General features: G+C 44.1%; 1 protein-coding gene and 1 non-coding gene across 2 annotated transcripts in view; both read left to right on the top strand.

Moving 5' to 3' along the window:
- The window catches only part of TRPM2 (transient receptor potential cation channel subfamily M member 2), a 1,766,051-nt gene that overhangs the window by 1,669,112 nt on the left and 81,225 nt on the right, over nt 1–15,714 (top strand). The window lies entirely within an intron of this gene.
- Nucleotides 4,664–4,845, top strand: LOC121009088. The gene has a single exon (XR_005780687.1). It is a non-coding gene; the product is annotated as a U2 spliceosomal RNA (small nuclear RNA).

Consider the following 15,714-nt stretch of genomic DNA (forward strand, 5'->3'; position numbering starts at 1 on the left):
AATCCAGATTCTAGCAGTCTAACCCCTCAAATGCACAGTCAGTGTCTATAGGGCCCCATGCCTGCCATGTTACGTCCAATAATACACCCTGGCTGTTAGAATATTATATTGTATCATACTAGTGATCTAAGATTGCAGGTTCAGGTTCACTAAGGCGAATAAATAATATAAAATAAAAAAGTTGAAGGTCTTAAAATTGTCATTTTTGGTCACCTCACCTCCCCCCATAAATTAACTAAACAGTGATCCCATGTATCTGAAAATGGTATAAATAAAAGCTATAACTCGTTTTGCAAAAAGAATTGCCCTCACACTGCTATGTCAGCAGAAAAAATAATAATGATATGGGTGTCAGAATATTGCAAGATAAATAGGGATGAGCCGACCAGTGGATGTTTGAGTTAGACTGGTTCAGCCGAAGTTTGTTTCAAAGTTTGGTACAGGTTCCAAACTTGACCCTAAACACCGAACCCCACTGAAGTAAATGGGGACCCGAACTTTGGGGCTGAAAGATGACTGTAAAAAAGTCATAGAAAAGTCTAGAGGGCTGCAAATGGAGCCAGAATGGGGATAAGAGCAGTACAATCGCCCTGCAAACAAATGTGGATACCGGAATTACTTAAAATAACATAAAATACATACAAATTTTAATATAATAATCTAAAACGGGGAGGTGGAGGTCCAAGTGGAGTAGGAAGTTGAGGAGGTTGTAGACGTGGCAGTATAGGTGGAAGAGGCGGAAGAGGAAGCCAACACTGTTTTTGTAGGTTTTTTTTCTTTCATTTTTTTACTTTATTTTTTTTTATTTGTTTGTTAAATCTGTGTGTGACCTATAACCATTTTTTGGGTTGCGGCCAGTATACTTCTCTACTCTGCCAATATAACAACATTGTGGTGTAGGTGGAAGAGACAGAGGAGGTAAGCCATCTTTTTTTTTTTTTGTTTTGCTTTTTTTGGTTTTTGGTTTGTGGAGGCCCCAAAACATTGGGAAATGGCAAAGAGAAAGAACAGACTGCGCTGGAGTATAGCAATGGCTGGGTGTGGCCAGTATATCTCTCTACTCTGCCAACATAAGACATAATAATCTTGAGCCAGGAGGTGGAGGTCCAAGTGGAGGAGGAGGCCAACATTGAATTTTCTTTTTTTTATTGTTATTTTTTTCTTACTTTTTTTGTTTTGTGGAGGCCCCAAAACATTGGGGAGTGGCACAGAGAATGCACAAACTGCGCTGGAGAATAACAATGGCTGGGTGCGGCCAGTATACTTCTCTACTCTGCCCAAGGTACGGACAAGTTCCATGGGATCCATGCCTGGTTAATTTTAGTGAACATGAGCTTGTTCACATTGGCTATGGACAGATGGATGCGCCTGTCCTTGATCACACTCTATGCCATGCTGAACACACGTTTGTATAATACACTTGATGCAGGGAAGGCCAGAACCTCCAAGGCATAAAGGGCAAGCTCAGGCCATGTGCCCAATTTGGAGACCCAGAAGTTAAATGGGCCAGACCCATCAGTCAGTACATGCAGATGTGTGAACACGTACTCTTTCACCATGTTGCTGAAACGCTGCCTCCTGCTTAGACGGTCCATATCAGATTGTGGTGGTGGATGTTATAGGGTGCTGAGAAAGCTTTTCCACATTTTGAAAATGCTAACACTCTCTTCTGAGGTGCTGGCAGGCTGTGTTGGTGACTTCCTCCTCCTCCTCGTGCTTTCCCTGAGCCAACCCCGGTCAGTTGGGAACATAGCGCATCTACCACAGTACGCATCTTCCAATCACGCTCTAGTGATGGAAGTAAGGACAGCACGTTGTCCTTGTGTAACACCCCAGATTGGTATTACAACTTCTGCACCCTGCTACTGTCTTTAACGGGCTAACACAGTGTAATCTTATGTATTTTGTCCAGGTCCTCCACAATGTGCATTCTTAATCTTGTTATGCAACTGTTTTATTACATGTAATGTGCCTGGTTCACCAGCAGGTGGCAGTGTTTATAGCAAAGCTATCTTACATAGAATGGAACTCACCATTCCATTCTTCCCCCTTTGGGCAGAAGTGGGCTAGTCTTGCTTGCTACCAGTAGGAGGTGGGGACGTTCAGGTTAGTGCTGGTTGAGACTCCATATTGTAGCTGCCAGAATTCTAACCTATTCCTTGGCTGAAGATAAGTCTGGCGAAAAAGTGAAGTGCAGCATAAAGAAGACACCAAGTTATCCAATCACCTTGTCAGTACAGCAGAGTGAGAGAAAGATATAGCAGAGTTGAGTTTGCCTGCCAGTTTAATGCTAAAGCCTGCTGGAACCAAGACAAAGCCTGTAAACTGTTTGAAGAAATGTTTATTCAAATTAAAGCTGCCACTGAACTTAATCTAAAGGTCTGGACTCAAGTTATCCTTTCCAATCCCTCAATTATTCCCCCTATTATTTGCTTCGGAGCCAAAGCCTGGGGTCCAGCAGTATCCAGGTATGAGCACCGTGACACACATAAAGAGACATTTAGGGTGCACTACACCACTCGGCATTCCTACTACACCTAGTATAGAAAGCCCTAGGGGGAGGCGGCCCTTTGCAATTTTGGCGTCACAAACAGCATTCAAAATATTTTTGCGCCTTACTATTAAAGGACCCCTCATCTGTAAACCCCCTAACCACAGACTTTATACAGGGCCTGCGTAAGGAGGGGGGGAAACTGGGCAATTTCCCAGGGCCCCCATTGTCTAAAGGGGCCCCCTGCTTCAGTGTTGCTGTTCGGCTGAATGTCTGAGGAAGAAAATGGGTGGACAGCTGAACAGCTGCACTTTACAATGCAGTGTACGGTCTCCTCCCTCACATATAAGAGAAGAAGACCAGCCATGCATGTGAAGAAGTATGGATTCAATGTAAGTGCCAGGGAAATGCTGGGAGTAAAAGTCCTCTCCTCTTATTCCTCCTGTTATGTAATATCAGAGTACATTACAAGAGGAGGTATAAGAGGAGAGAACTACAACTCTCAGCATGTCCAGGCAATTATTATATAATAGGTAACATTACAACACCCTGGATATGCTGGGAGTTGTATACCTCCTCTTATACGCCCACCTGTAATGTGCTCTGATATTAAATAATAATGGCCTAGAAATGCTGGGAGTCCTTTCTTGTTGTACCTCCTGCGGTAATGTGCTCTGAATTAGGGCCGGGACGATGGATAGTGTAGGGAAGTCATCCGCCTAGGGTGCCACTTTGCTACCCATAAAGGGGGGTGCACTCATGGCGGTCCAACTTCACAAGCCTCAAGCATTAGAACAGAGCAAGGAGCCACAATGACATCACTGCATCCTCCTGCTCTGGGTCTCGCATGATGACGTCATCACGTGAGACCTGGTGCAGGAGAGGTGATGTCATTGGGACCGCATGCATCAGGACGCAGAAACAAAAATAATAAAACTGTGGTCTGCACCACAGACAGCAGCGGTGGATGGGAGAGAGTTTTTTTAATTTTTTATACTAAATGTCCACACTGCTGGCGGCACCAGGGAAGGTGGAAGGAGATCATTATATGTACCTGACACTACTAGGGAGGAATGGCGGAGCATTAAATACATACTGGCACTGCGGTGGAACATTTTATATATATTGGCACTATGGGGGAACGCATTATATATTGGAACTAGTGGGGCGCACTACAGGTGGACATTAAAGCCACTGGGTTATATTATTACTACTAGAGTACTGTAGGCGGTAGAGATGTCGCGAACATAAAATTTTCCGTTCGCGAACGTGAGTTTTCGCGAACCGGGCGAACCGCCATAGACTTCAATAGGCAGGCGAATTTTAACACCCACAGGGACTCTTTCTGGCAACAATAGTGATGGAAAAGTTGTTTAAAGGGGACTAACACTGTGGCATGCCGGAGGGGGATCCATGGCAAAACTCCCATGGAAAATTACGTAGTTGACGCAGAGTCGGGTTTTAATCCATAAAGGGCATAAATCACCTAACAATCCTAAATTGTTTGGAATAACGTGCTTTAAAACATCCAGTGTGTGTATACGATCAGGTATGATGTTGTATCGATCAGGTAGTGTAAGGGTTACGCCCGCTTCACAGTGACAGACCAAACTCTGACAGACCAAACTCCCCGTTTAACGCACCACAAACAACCGCAAACGGTCCATTTGCACAACTGAAAACTCCCCATTTGCACAAGGTTCGATACCAAGCTAGCCATGCCCCGTTCCTTGTCCTCACTGACGTCATTGAAGGTCTCTTCCTCTACCCAGCCACGTACAACACCAAGAGTCCCTGAAAGGTGACAACAAGCCCCCTGGGACGCCTGCTGTGGTTGGTCTTCCACCTCCTCAAAGCCACCTTCCTCCTCTGACTTTTCTTCTTCAGACTCCTCTCTCTACATTGCCGCAGGTCCAGCAATCGACGACGACAAGGCTGCTTCTGGTGGTGATGGTGACCACAACTCTTCCTCTTCATGCTCATCTACGGCCTGATCCAGCACTCTTCGCAGGGCACGCTCCAGGAAAAACGCATATGGAATGAGGTCGATGATGTTGCCTTGGGTTTGACTGACCAGGTTTGTCACCTCCGCAAAAGGACGTATGAGACTACAGCCATTGTGCATGAGCGTTCAGTAACGCGGCCAAAAAATACCCAGCTCCACAGAGGCTGTCCTCTTTTTTTTTTTTAATTAAAAAAAAATCTGTTCTTAACAGTTTAATCTCTGTTTTGTCCCCTATCAGGGGCCGGTCTATGTAATAGATTTTAGGAAACGGGAGATGAAAAAAGATGCTTGGTTGGTCCTCCTACTTCCAATTTGGGGCACTGCGCGTGCGCCGTGCAATGGACTGTGCCACCAGATATGAGTGGTGTGTCAAGTAGTACTATTCCTACCAGTTTAATCCCTGTTACGTCCCCTATCAGGGGACGTGTATGGAATAGATTTTAGACAACCGCAATAGTTGACACACTCATGACATAAATTTTATTCCTCTATGCGTCAATCTTGGTGTAGTGAAGACTGTGCTCGTGCGCACGTTTGGGAGAAAATTGCAGGCGATGGGGTTTTTTCAAAGCCTATGGTCGTGCTGAGGTAGTTCAGTGACAGTTAAGTGACCCAGAAAACAATGATTCTGCAGTGAGGGTCCATTGTTGGCCTAGTAGGCTTTAATGATCACCTTAGATGATCACAAAGAAAATGAATGTTTTTTCTATGCAAAATTATCCAGCCGATCGCTTTTGGTTTGTTCACAATTAAGCAACGACCTTATCATCTGGGGTGTGCCAACATTGCCATTGCCAACACACTCATAGAAATGATCGCTTCATTGTGATACGCAAGCCCCTTCACCACAACAAGGTAACTATCACGAAGGGGAATTGACACATGTATGTGCCTTTTTTGTTTGTTTTGTTTTTGCAGCCACAGTGCAGCACCAGAGGCCAGAAAAATTAGGCATGTACACATGCCTGAAAAATGAGGTATTGTTGCAGCCGCTGGAAAAAAAATCTGGTATTGTTGCAGCTGCCAGAAAAATTTATGTTTTCCAGGCAGAAAGTGCACTAAAACATTGCGGCTTGAACCCTAGTTGGTGGCGGATAAGTCACGCAAGTCATCCGGCATGCAGAGGTAAAATACAGCAGCGTTTGGACCATTTTTAGCCCAAGGCAGCTCATCTCATCAGGCCTTTTTTAGTCAAATGTATCGCCCACTCAGTGACAATACCTCCTGCTGCACTGAAGGTCCTTTCTGACAGGACACTTGAGGCGGGGCAGGCCAGAAGTTCTATCGCAAATTGGGATAGCTCAGGCCACAGGTCAAGCCTGCACACCCAGTAGTCAAGGGGTTCATCGCTCCTCAGAGTGTTGATATCTGCAGTTAAGGCGAGGTAGTCTTTTACCTGTCGGTCGAGTCGTTCTCTGAGGGTGGACCCCGAAAAGCTGTGGCGATGCATAGGACTTAAAAAGCACCGCATGTCCTCCATCAACAACACGTCTGTAAAGCGTCCTGTCCTTGCCGGCGTGGTCGTGGTAGGAGGAGGATTACTTTCACCTCTTCCCCTGTTAGATTCCCATTGTGCTGTGACATCACTCTTATACGCTGTGTAAAACATACTTTTTAATTTATTTTGGAACTGCTGCATCCTTTCCGACTTCCGGTAATTCGGTAACATTTCAGGCACTTTCTGCTTATACCAGGGGTCTAGTAGCATGGCCACCCAGTACAGGTCGTTCTCCTTCAGCCATTTTATACGAGGGTCCCTCAACAGGCACGACAGCATGAAAGACCCCATTTGCACAAGGTTGGATGCCGAGCTACTCATGTCCCGTTCCTCGTCCTCACTGATCTCACTGAAGGTCTGTTCTTCCCCCCAGCCACGTACAACACCACGGGTACCAGATAGGTGACAACAAGCACCCTGGGATGCCTGCTGTGGTTAGTCTTCCTCCTCCTCAAAGCCACATTCCTCCTCTGACTCCTTTTCCTCAGACTCCTCTTCCAGCGTTGCCGCAGGTCCAGCAAGCGATGCTGATAAGGCTGTTTCTGGTGGTGATGGTGACCACAACTCTTCCTCCTCCTCTTCACGCTCATCTACAGCCTGATCCAGCACTTTTCGCTGGTCACGCTCCAGGAAGAAAACAAATGGGATGATGTCGCTGATGGTGCCTTCAGTGCGACTGACAAGGTTTGTCACCTCCTCAAAAGGACGCAAGAGCCTACAGGCATTGCGCATGAGCGTCCAGTAACGTGGCAAAAAAATTCCCAGCTCCGCAGAGGCTGTCCTAGCACCCCGGTCATACAAATACTCGTTGACAGCTTTTTCTTGTTGGAGTAGGCGGTCGAACATTAGGAGTGTTGAATTCCAACGTGTCGGGCTGTCGCAAATCAAGCGCCTCACTGGCATGTTGTTTCGCCGCTGAATATCTGAAAAGTTCACCATGGCCGTGTAGGAACGCCTGAAATGGCCACACACCTTCCTGGCCTGCTTGAGGACGTCCTGTAAGCCTGGGTACTTATGCACAAAGCGTTGTACAATCAGATTCAACACATGTGCCATGCACGGCACATGTGTCAACTTGCCCAAATTCAATGCCGCCAACAAATTACTTCCGTTGTCACACACCACTTTGCCGATCTCCAGTTGGTGCGGACTCAGCCACTGATCCACCTGTGCGTTCACGGCGTGACACTGTCGTATCCGGGATGTGGAATAGCCCCTGGGGAGCTGGGGAGTGCAGTTGATGTGGAGCAAGACGCAGCAGCAGAAGAGGACTCTGCCGAGGAGGTTATCGAAGAGGATGGAGTAGGAGGAGTAGAGGAGGTGGCAGCAGGCCTGCCTGCAAGTTGTGGAGGTGTCACCAACTCCTCAGCAGAGCCCGCATTCCATGCTTGGCAGCCGTCAGCAGGTTTACCCAATGTGCAGTGAATGTGAATATACCTGCCCTGACCGTGCTTTGCAGGCCAGGTATCAGTGGTCAGATGGATCCTTGCCCCAACACTGTGTGCCAGACATGCCATGACTTCCTTTTGCACAATAGAGTACAGGTTGGGGATTGCCTTTTGTGAAAAGAAATTTCAGCTGGGTACCTTCCACTGCGGTGTCCCAATAGCTACAAATTTTTTGAAAGCCTTAGACTCCACCAGCTTGTATGGTAAAAGCTGGCGGGCTAAGAGTTCAGACAAGGCAGCTGTCAGACGCCGGGCAAGGGGGTGACTCTGTGACATTGGCTTCTTACGCTCAAACATGTCCTTGACAGACACCTGACTGTGGGCAGATGAGCAGGAACTGTTCAAGGCGAGAGATGGAGTGGCGGATGGTTGAGAGGGGGCAAGGAGGACAGTAGTGGTTGACGTGGCTGAAGATGCTGGACCAGGAGGAGGATGGTAGCTTTGAGCTAGTGTGCTGCTTGTACTAGTCATCATGTGTTGATCCCATAGGCCTTTGTGATGTGAGATCATGTGCCTTTGCAAAGCAGTTGTACCTAGGTGGGTGTTGGACTTCCCACGACTCAGTTTCTTTTGGCACAGGTTGCAAATGGCATCACTGTTGTCAGAGGCAGACACACACAAAAAATGCCACACTGCTGAGCTTTGCAATGACGGCATTCTGGTGGTGGCAACAGCATGCGTTGATTGGCGTGCTGTCTGGCTGACCCCGGGTGCCGATACATGCTGTCTGACTGTGCCACTAGCTCCTTGCGACGACCTCCCCCTGCTTCCAACTCATCCCCTCCTCCTCTCTGTCTCCCCTTCTGTTTTTTTCCCCTGTTCTTCTTCTCTTCGAGCGGGCACCCACGTGACATCCACGGACACATCGTCATCATCAACCGCTTCACTTGTATCTGACAACTCAGCAAAGGAAGCAGCAGCGGGTACAACATCATCATCATCACACCGTACGTCCATGTGTGTAATGCTGCCTGACTGAGACATATCCCTGTTATCTACATCCTCTGGCAATAATGGTTGTGCATCACTCAGTTCTTCCAACTGATGTGTAAATAACTCCTCTGACAGATCAAGTGAAGCAGCTGTGGTGCTAGTGTTGGTGGTGGCGTGTCGGAATATTTATGCTGTCTCCGATTGACAGTCTATATTATTTATGTGAATAAATTAAAATCTGTAATGAAGGAGATTCAAATTTATTATCATAAATATTAAGCTAAAACAAGCTCGTGATCTGCATTGAATTGAAGACAAAACCCAGTTACAGACAAAATATATATGTAATTTATTAATATAATTTTTATATAATAAAATTGATGACAATTGGAATTCAATCAATGATATGCAAAATAGTGAGAAAGTCAAAAATAATTGAGAATATATATATACACAATTATGCCTTCTTATAATGATACCCCTCAATTATATTTTAAATCAATTTAATACTTAATTTCTCTCAGCCGACAAATGTCTGATTAAACCCAAATCTGGTTTATTTTTTATCTATACAGATTATATATATAATATATATATATATATATATATATATAATCAACCATACCGGTCTAGAACTGAATTTAATTCCTTGGAGATAATACCGTGTTTTCACCAGTAGATTTTCAATCTCCCTGTATTGGATTAATTTTCAGGATGATGCTGCAGGTACACCCCAATCTTATTCCAAAACAGATACTATACACAAGGTATGGTTAATTGAATATACAGTACAGACCAAAAGTTTGGACACACCTTCTCATTCAAAGAGTTTTCTTTATTTTCATGACTATGAAAATTGTAGATTCACACTGAAGGCATCAAAACTATGAATTAACACATGTGGAATTATATACATAACAAACAAGTGTGAAACAACTGAAAATATGTCATATTCTAGGTTCTTCAAAGTAGCCACCTTTTGCGTTGATAACTGCTTTGCACACTCTTGGCATTCTCTTGATGAGCTTCAAGACGTAGACCCCTGAAATGGGTTTCATTTCACAGGCGTGCCCTGTCAGGTTTAATAAGTGGGATTTCTTGCCTTATAAATGGGGTTGGGACCATCAGTTGCGTTGAGGAGAAGTCAGGTGGATACACTTCTGATAGTCCTACTGAATAGACTGTTAGAATTGGTATTATGGCAAGAAAAAAGCAGCTAAGTAAAGAAAAACGAGTGGCCATCATTACTTTAAGAAATGAAGGTCAGTCAGTCAGGTGAAAAATTGGGAAAACTTTGAAAGTAAGGGCTATTTGACCATGAAGGAGAGTGATGGGGTGCTGCGCCAGATGACCTGGCCTCCACAGTCACCGGACTTGAACCCAATCGAGATGGCTTGGGGTGAGCTGGACCGCAGAGTGAAGGCAAAAGGGCCAACAAGTGCTAAGCATCTCTGGGAACTCCTTCAAGACTGTTGGAAGACCATTTCAGGGGACTACCTGTTGAAGCTCATCAAGAGAATGCCAAGAGTGTGCAAAGCAGTAATCAAAGCAAAAGGTGGCTACTTTGAAGAACCTAGAATATGACATATTTTCAGTTGTTTCACACTTGTTTGTTATGTATATAATTCCACATGTGTTAATTCATAGTTTTGATGCCTTCATAGTCATGAAAATAAAGAAAACTCTTTGAATGAGAAGGTGTGTCCAAACTTTTGGTCTGTACTGTATATAGATATGTATTATATTAATTAATTATCCTATAAAATATAGGTAAGGTTATACTATACCAAAATGTCAGCTAGCAGAAATCAGTTTCAATGGTTCTAAGATGGCTGCCTCCAATGACTGAAAAGGTGGTCAGGACTGGATCTGGTCTTATCCCTTTTGATGGTTTCCTGATGATCCTCCCTTGATGATAGTTCCTTCTGCTGATGGTTCTTTCTGAAGATGGTCGTTCTGAAGATGGTCCCCTTCTGTCAGCCCATACCATCTTTTTATCCTATCTTAGAAAGGACTTGGCCAAGTTTTATCATTAACTAGTGACCTCACTTTATAATTAATAGAACCTCCCTAGGGAAAATACACCCTAAACCTTTATGTTACTCTAACACTAGATGGCACTAGTACAGTCGTGGCCAAAAGTTTTGAGAATGACACAAATATTAGTTTTCACAAAGTTTGCTGCTAAACTGCTTTTAGATCTTTGTTTCAGTTGTTTCTGTGATGTAGTGAAATATAATTACACACACTTCATACGTTTCAAAGGCCTTTATCGATAATTACATGACATTTAAGCAAAGAGTCAGTATTTGCAGTGTTGGCCCTTCTTTTTCAGGACCTCTGCAATTCAACTGGGCATGCTCTCAATCAACTTCTGGGACAATTCCTGACTGATAGCAACCCATTCTTTCATAATCACTTCTTGGAGTTTGTCAGAATTAGTGGGTTTTTGTTTGTCCACCCGCCTCTTGAGGATTGACCACAAGTTCTCAATGGGATTAAGATCTGGGGAGTTTCCAGGCCATGGACCCAAAATGTCAACGTTTCGGTCCCCGAGCCACTTAGTTATCACTTTTGCCTTATGGCACGGTGCTCCATCATGCTGGAAAATGCATTGTTCTTCACCAAACTGTTGTTGGATTGTTGGAAGAAGTTGCTGTTGGAGGGTGTTTTGGTACCATTCTTTATTCATGGCTGTGTTTTTGGGCAAAATTGTGAGTGAGCCCACTCCCTTGGATGAGAAGCAACCCCACACATGAATGGTCTCAGGATGCTTTACTGTTGGCATGACAAGGGACTGATGGTAGCGCTCACCTTTTCTTCTCCGGACAAGCCTTTTTCCAGATGCCCCAAACAATCGGAAAGAGGCTTCATCGGAGAATATGACTTTGCCCCAGTCCTCAGCAGTCCATTCACCATACTTTCTGCAGAAGATCAATCTGTCCCTGATGTTTTTTTTGGAGAGAAGGGGCTACTTTGCTGCCCTTCTTGACACCAGGCCATCTTCCAAAAGTCTTCGCCTCACTGTGCGTGCAGATGCGCTCACACCTGCCTGCTGCCATTCCTGAGCAAGCTCTCCACTGGTGGCACTCCGATCCCGCAGCTGAATACTCTTTAGGAGACGATCCTGGCGCTTGCTGGACTTTCTTGGACGCCCTAAAGCCTTCTTAACAAGAATTGAACCTCTTTCCTTGAAGTTCTTGATGATCCTATAAATTGTTGATTGAGAAGCAATCTTAGTAGCCACAATATCCTTGCCTGTGAAGCCATTTTTATGCAGCGCAATGATGGCTGCACGCGTTTCTTTGCAGGTCACCATGGTTAACAATGGAAGAACAATGATTTCAAGCATCACCCTCCTTTTAACATGTCAAGTCTGCCATTTTAACCCAATCAGCCTGACATAATGTTCTCCAGCCTTGTGCTCGTCAACATTCTCACCTGAGTTAACAAGACGATTACTGAAATGATCTCAGCAGGTCCTTTAATGACAGCAATGAAATGCAGTGGAAAGTTTTTTTTGGGATTAAGTTAATTTTCATGGCAAAGAAGGACTATGCAAATCTATCTGATCACTCTTCATAACATTCTGGAGTATATGCAAATTGCTATTATAAAAACTTAAGCAGCAACTTTTCCAATTTCCAATATTTATGTAATTCTCAAAACTTTTGGCCACGACTGTACTCCATACAAAAGTCGAGGCACTTATTTATATTTTCTATATGAAGGGTTTTGGAACCGCGCTGCTCTGGACCAAGTCTCCCGATAAACGTGGATGGCAGAGGATGAGCCCCTTTCTCCCAACACCCAAAGGATCCAATCTTCAAAAGATCTCCTCCTCTAAGGGTTTAAATGGGATAGGCAGAATAGTGAAGCACCCTTTGCAATTTTTTCTTAAAAGGTTTTATTATACTCACAAGAGTTGGTAGACAAAAAGCATATAATACAAGATATCAGAACGTCAGGTTCCTGCCCGACCCGGGTTTCGCTGTCTCGCTTCCTCAGGGGCATCTGCTGTGCATGCTTGCACTCCGGCCCTTAAATAGCCCAACTGCTCTTAATCAGTTAACCAGTAAGCTTCCGGAACATGCAGCAGTTACTAAAACAGTTGTACATCTCACATACTTAATTTGTCATTGTTGTTCCTTTATGCTTTCACAAACACATTAGATGTAAAAATAAGGAAGGTTCCTTCCTCCTTTATGAGAGTCATAAATTCATACATAAAACATATAAAACATTAATAAAATAGAAATAGGGGATCAGTTCCCTCTATTATAAATTAAACAAACCACATTTCTATCCTTATGTTGCCGCACCATTGCATATTAAATTGCAGCCTAATTCGCATTATAACATCATATAACCAAAATCTACATTACCGTTCCTAGTATCCACCCACTCCTAGTGCATAATGTCAGTATCCCCCACCCATTCTTACTAGCGTCATCCAGGTATCCCTTGCCCCACCTCCCTCCTCTGTCATAATATCATGTGACAGCACCGCCCAATAGAACGGTCCGAATATCATGACGTCACTCACAGGTCCTTGAGAAACAAAAATAAAGGAGGACAGATGCCAACATGGGTACAGACAGGCTACTGGAGCATATATTGAATGTGTAACTGTCCCCTAAACTGCCTATTCCTGAATTTTATATCCACCAATCTCCACCTAATTCCTCCTATAGCGCAATACGGGTATCCTCGACCCCGCCTCCTTCCCCCGGCGTGCGTCTCTTGGGGCACCATCACTCCGCCCCCACGACGTCACCCACAGGTCCTTAGGAGGCGCGGTGGTGGAGAGCCAGATCACGCCACTAGGCGCAAGTTACAGTATACAAGGTTTCAAATCAAATTCAATATTAAGCCCTCCTGGTTGTAGGGTCCCTAATTGATAGATCCACTCCACCTCTTTCTTATTAATCTGTGCCAAAGCATCCCCTCCTCGCCAGTGATGTTTAACACTTTCTACTCCCACAAATGTTAAACCTCGCGGATTTTTTTCATGCTTTAATTTAAAATGTGCTGATACACTGTGGGTCATCAGGCCTTTTTTTATATTACGTAGATGTTCCTGTATTCTGACTTTCAGTTTCCTGACCGTCCTGCCCACGTACTGGAGCCCACAAGGGCACTCCAGCACGTATACCATACCCTCTTTTTCACACGAGCAATCACCTCTTATACGGAAATCAGCCCCATTCTTTTTTGATGTTATAAAATTGGTGTATCTCTGCCGTTCTTTCGAATTCCGGTTCTTACATCCTGCGCAAAATCCGCACCAGGTGAATTTTCCTCCATTTTTCTGGGTCTTAATATTTATTGGGGGGATGGCACTATGCACAAGTTTTGTTCTAATGCTTGCTGCTTTTTTAAATATAAAGGAGGGATTCTTTGGTATCGTTTTTCTATATATTTTTTTTCTATATATTTTCTATATATTCCCTTATTCATTTACTAGCAATAAAGTTTAACTAAGGTTTCAGACAAAACCTTGAGGAGATCTTGAATAGACAATGACTTTTGTATTAGTCAAACACCTCGTTCATCCCTTAATCTTTTGACCAGACCTAATTAAATCAAGATACACATGACTATTCTTAGCTCATTGTTCGGGGGAAAAGACAGGGTTTGTTTATGATCACCTGTGTTCACATTTCTCCATTCAAGAAAACCTTAAGGAAAGAGATCATTAACTTGTGCTTTAATCTGGGAGAGATTCTAAAAATGACATAGGAGTTTGTACCTCAATTCTAACTTTAAAACTGAATATATCTATAAGGACCACACTCTTATATATACAGTACAACACACGTATTTAAATTGATGATATAAAAATCAAAATCCACTCATACCTTGATTAATATTTTAAAAAAAACAAAGATAAATTGTACTCTTTCTATTCACTGAAAATCATCAAAACGCAGCACATTTCTAATACATTGTGTTATCTAGGCAATTACTTTTCATTAGACCTTGGGAAACTTCCTTTTCACAAAAACAGACTTGGGTAAACACTTTGGTACATATTGTTAATCCTGAACTCACCCTGCACTTTTAAAGTAAGACAAAATGGTTGTTCTTTAGGTTCATGTCCATACATATTATATAGGCCTTATACTTATGGACTTTATTTATACCCAATAGTTCTGACAGGCGACAGGCGGGCGAGTGGTAACTTGAGAGGTGCCCGAAGCTGAGCTGGAGGAGGATGGTGCGTCAAGGTTCCGAGCGGAAGCTGTAGAAGATTGGGTGTCCTGTGTTAGCCAGTCAACTATGTCCTCAGAAATTTTCGAGTTCAGGGTACGTGGCCTCTGAACACTGGGCATTATTCTAGGGCCAAAGGGAATCACAGCACCACGACCACGACAGCCCCTGCGGGGTGGCCTGCCTCTGCCTGTCATTTATTTTAAATTAGTTTAGTTGTACTATGCGTGCAAGCTACTGTGACACCAGATATGAGTGGTGGCACTGTGCACTGGCAGTAGTTGGCACAGTACACACTGTAGGCCTAACACACACGCTTGCAGGCAACTAACTGCAATTATATTACAGTTAGGGATGAGCGAACCCGAACTGTATAGTTCGGGTTCGTACCGAATTTTGGGGTGTCCGTGACACGGACCCGAACATTTTCGTAAAAGTTCGGGTTCGGTGTTCGGCGCTTTCTTGGCACTTTTTGAAAGGCTGCAAAGCAGCCAATCAACAAGCGTCATACTACTTGCCCCAAGAGGCCATCACAGCCATGCCTACTATTGGCATGGCTGTGATTGGCCAGTGCAGCATGTGACCCAGCCTCTATTTAAGCTGGAGTCACGTAGCGCCGCAGGTCACTCTGCTATGATCAGTGTAGGGAGAGAGGTTGCAGCTGCTTCTGTTAGGGAGAGATTAGGCAGGGATTTACTCAGCAAAAACACTTAATTCAGTGATCGATCTACAGCTGTGGATCATTGAACTGCTGCTATTTAATTGCTCACTGTTTTTAGGCTGCCCAGAGCGTTTTTATGTCACTTTTTTCTTGGGTGATCGGCGGCCATTTTGTGTCTTGTGGTGGGCCAGCACAAGCTGCCACCAAGTCCATTTAGCCATCAATAGTGTGGTTATTTTTTTGCTATATCCTACATCAGGGGCTTGGCTGTGCTTGCTATTTTATTGAGGGGTAAAATACAATTGGCCAAAATAGCAGTACCCTAAATCTGGTGTTTCAGCTGTGGCTAGCCAATTGTATACTGTCTGCTGTCTGCCGAAGCACAGTTTTTGTTCTGGGTTGAAATACAATTCCCAACTTAGCAATCCCCTAAATATTTTTTTTCTGCTGTATCAGGCCAAGTTT

Source organism: Bufo bufo, chromosome 7 (genome assembly GCF_905171765.1).
Source record: "Bufo bufo chromosome 7, aBufBuf1.1, whole genome shotgun sequence".
NCBI lineage: Eukaryota > Metazoa > Chordata > Amphibia > Anura > Bufonidae > Bufo > Bufo bufo.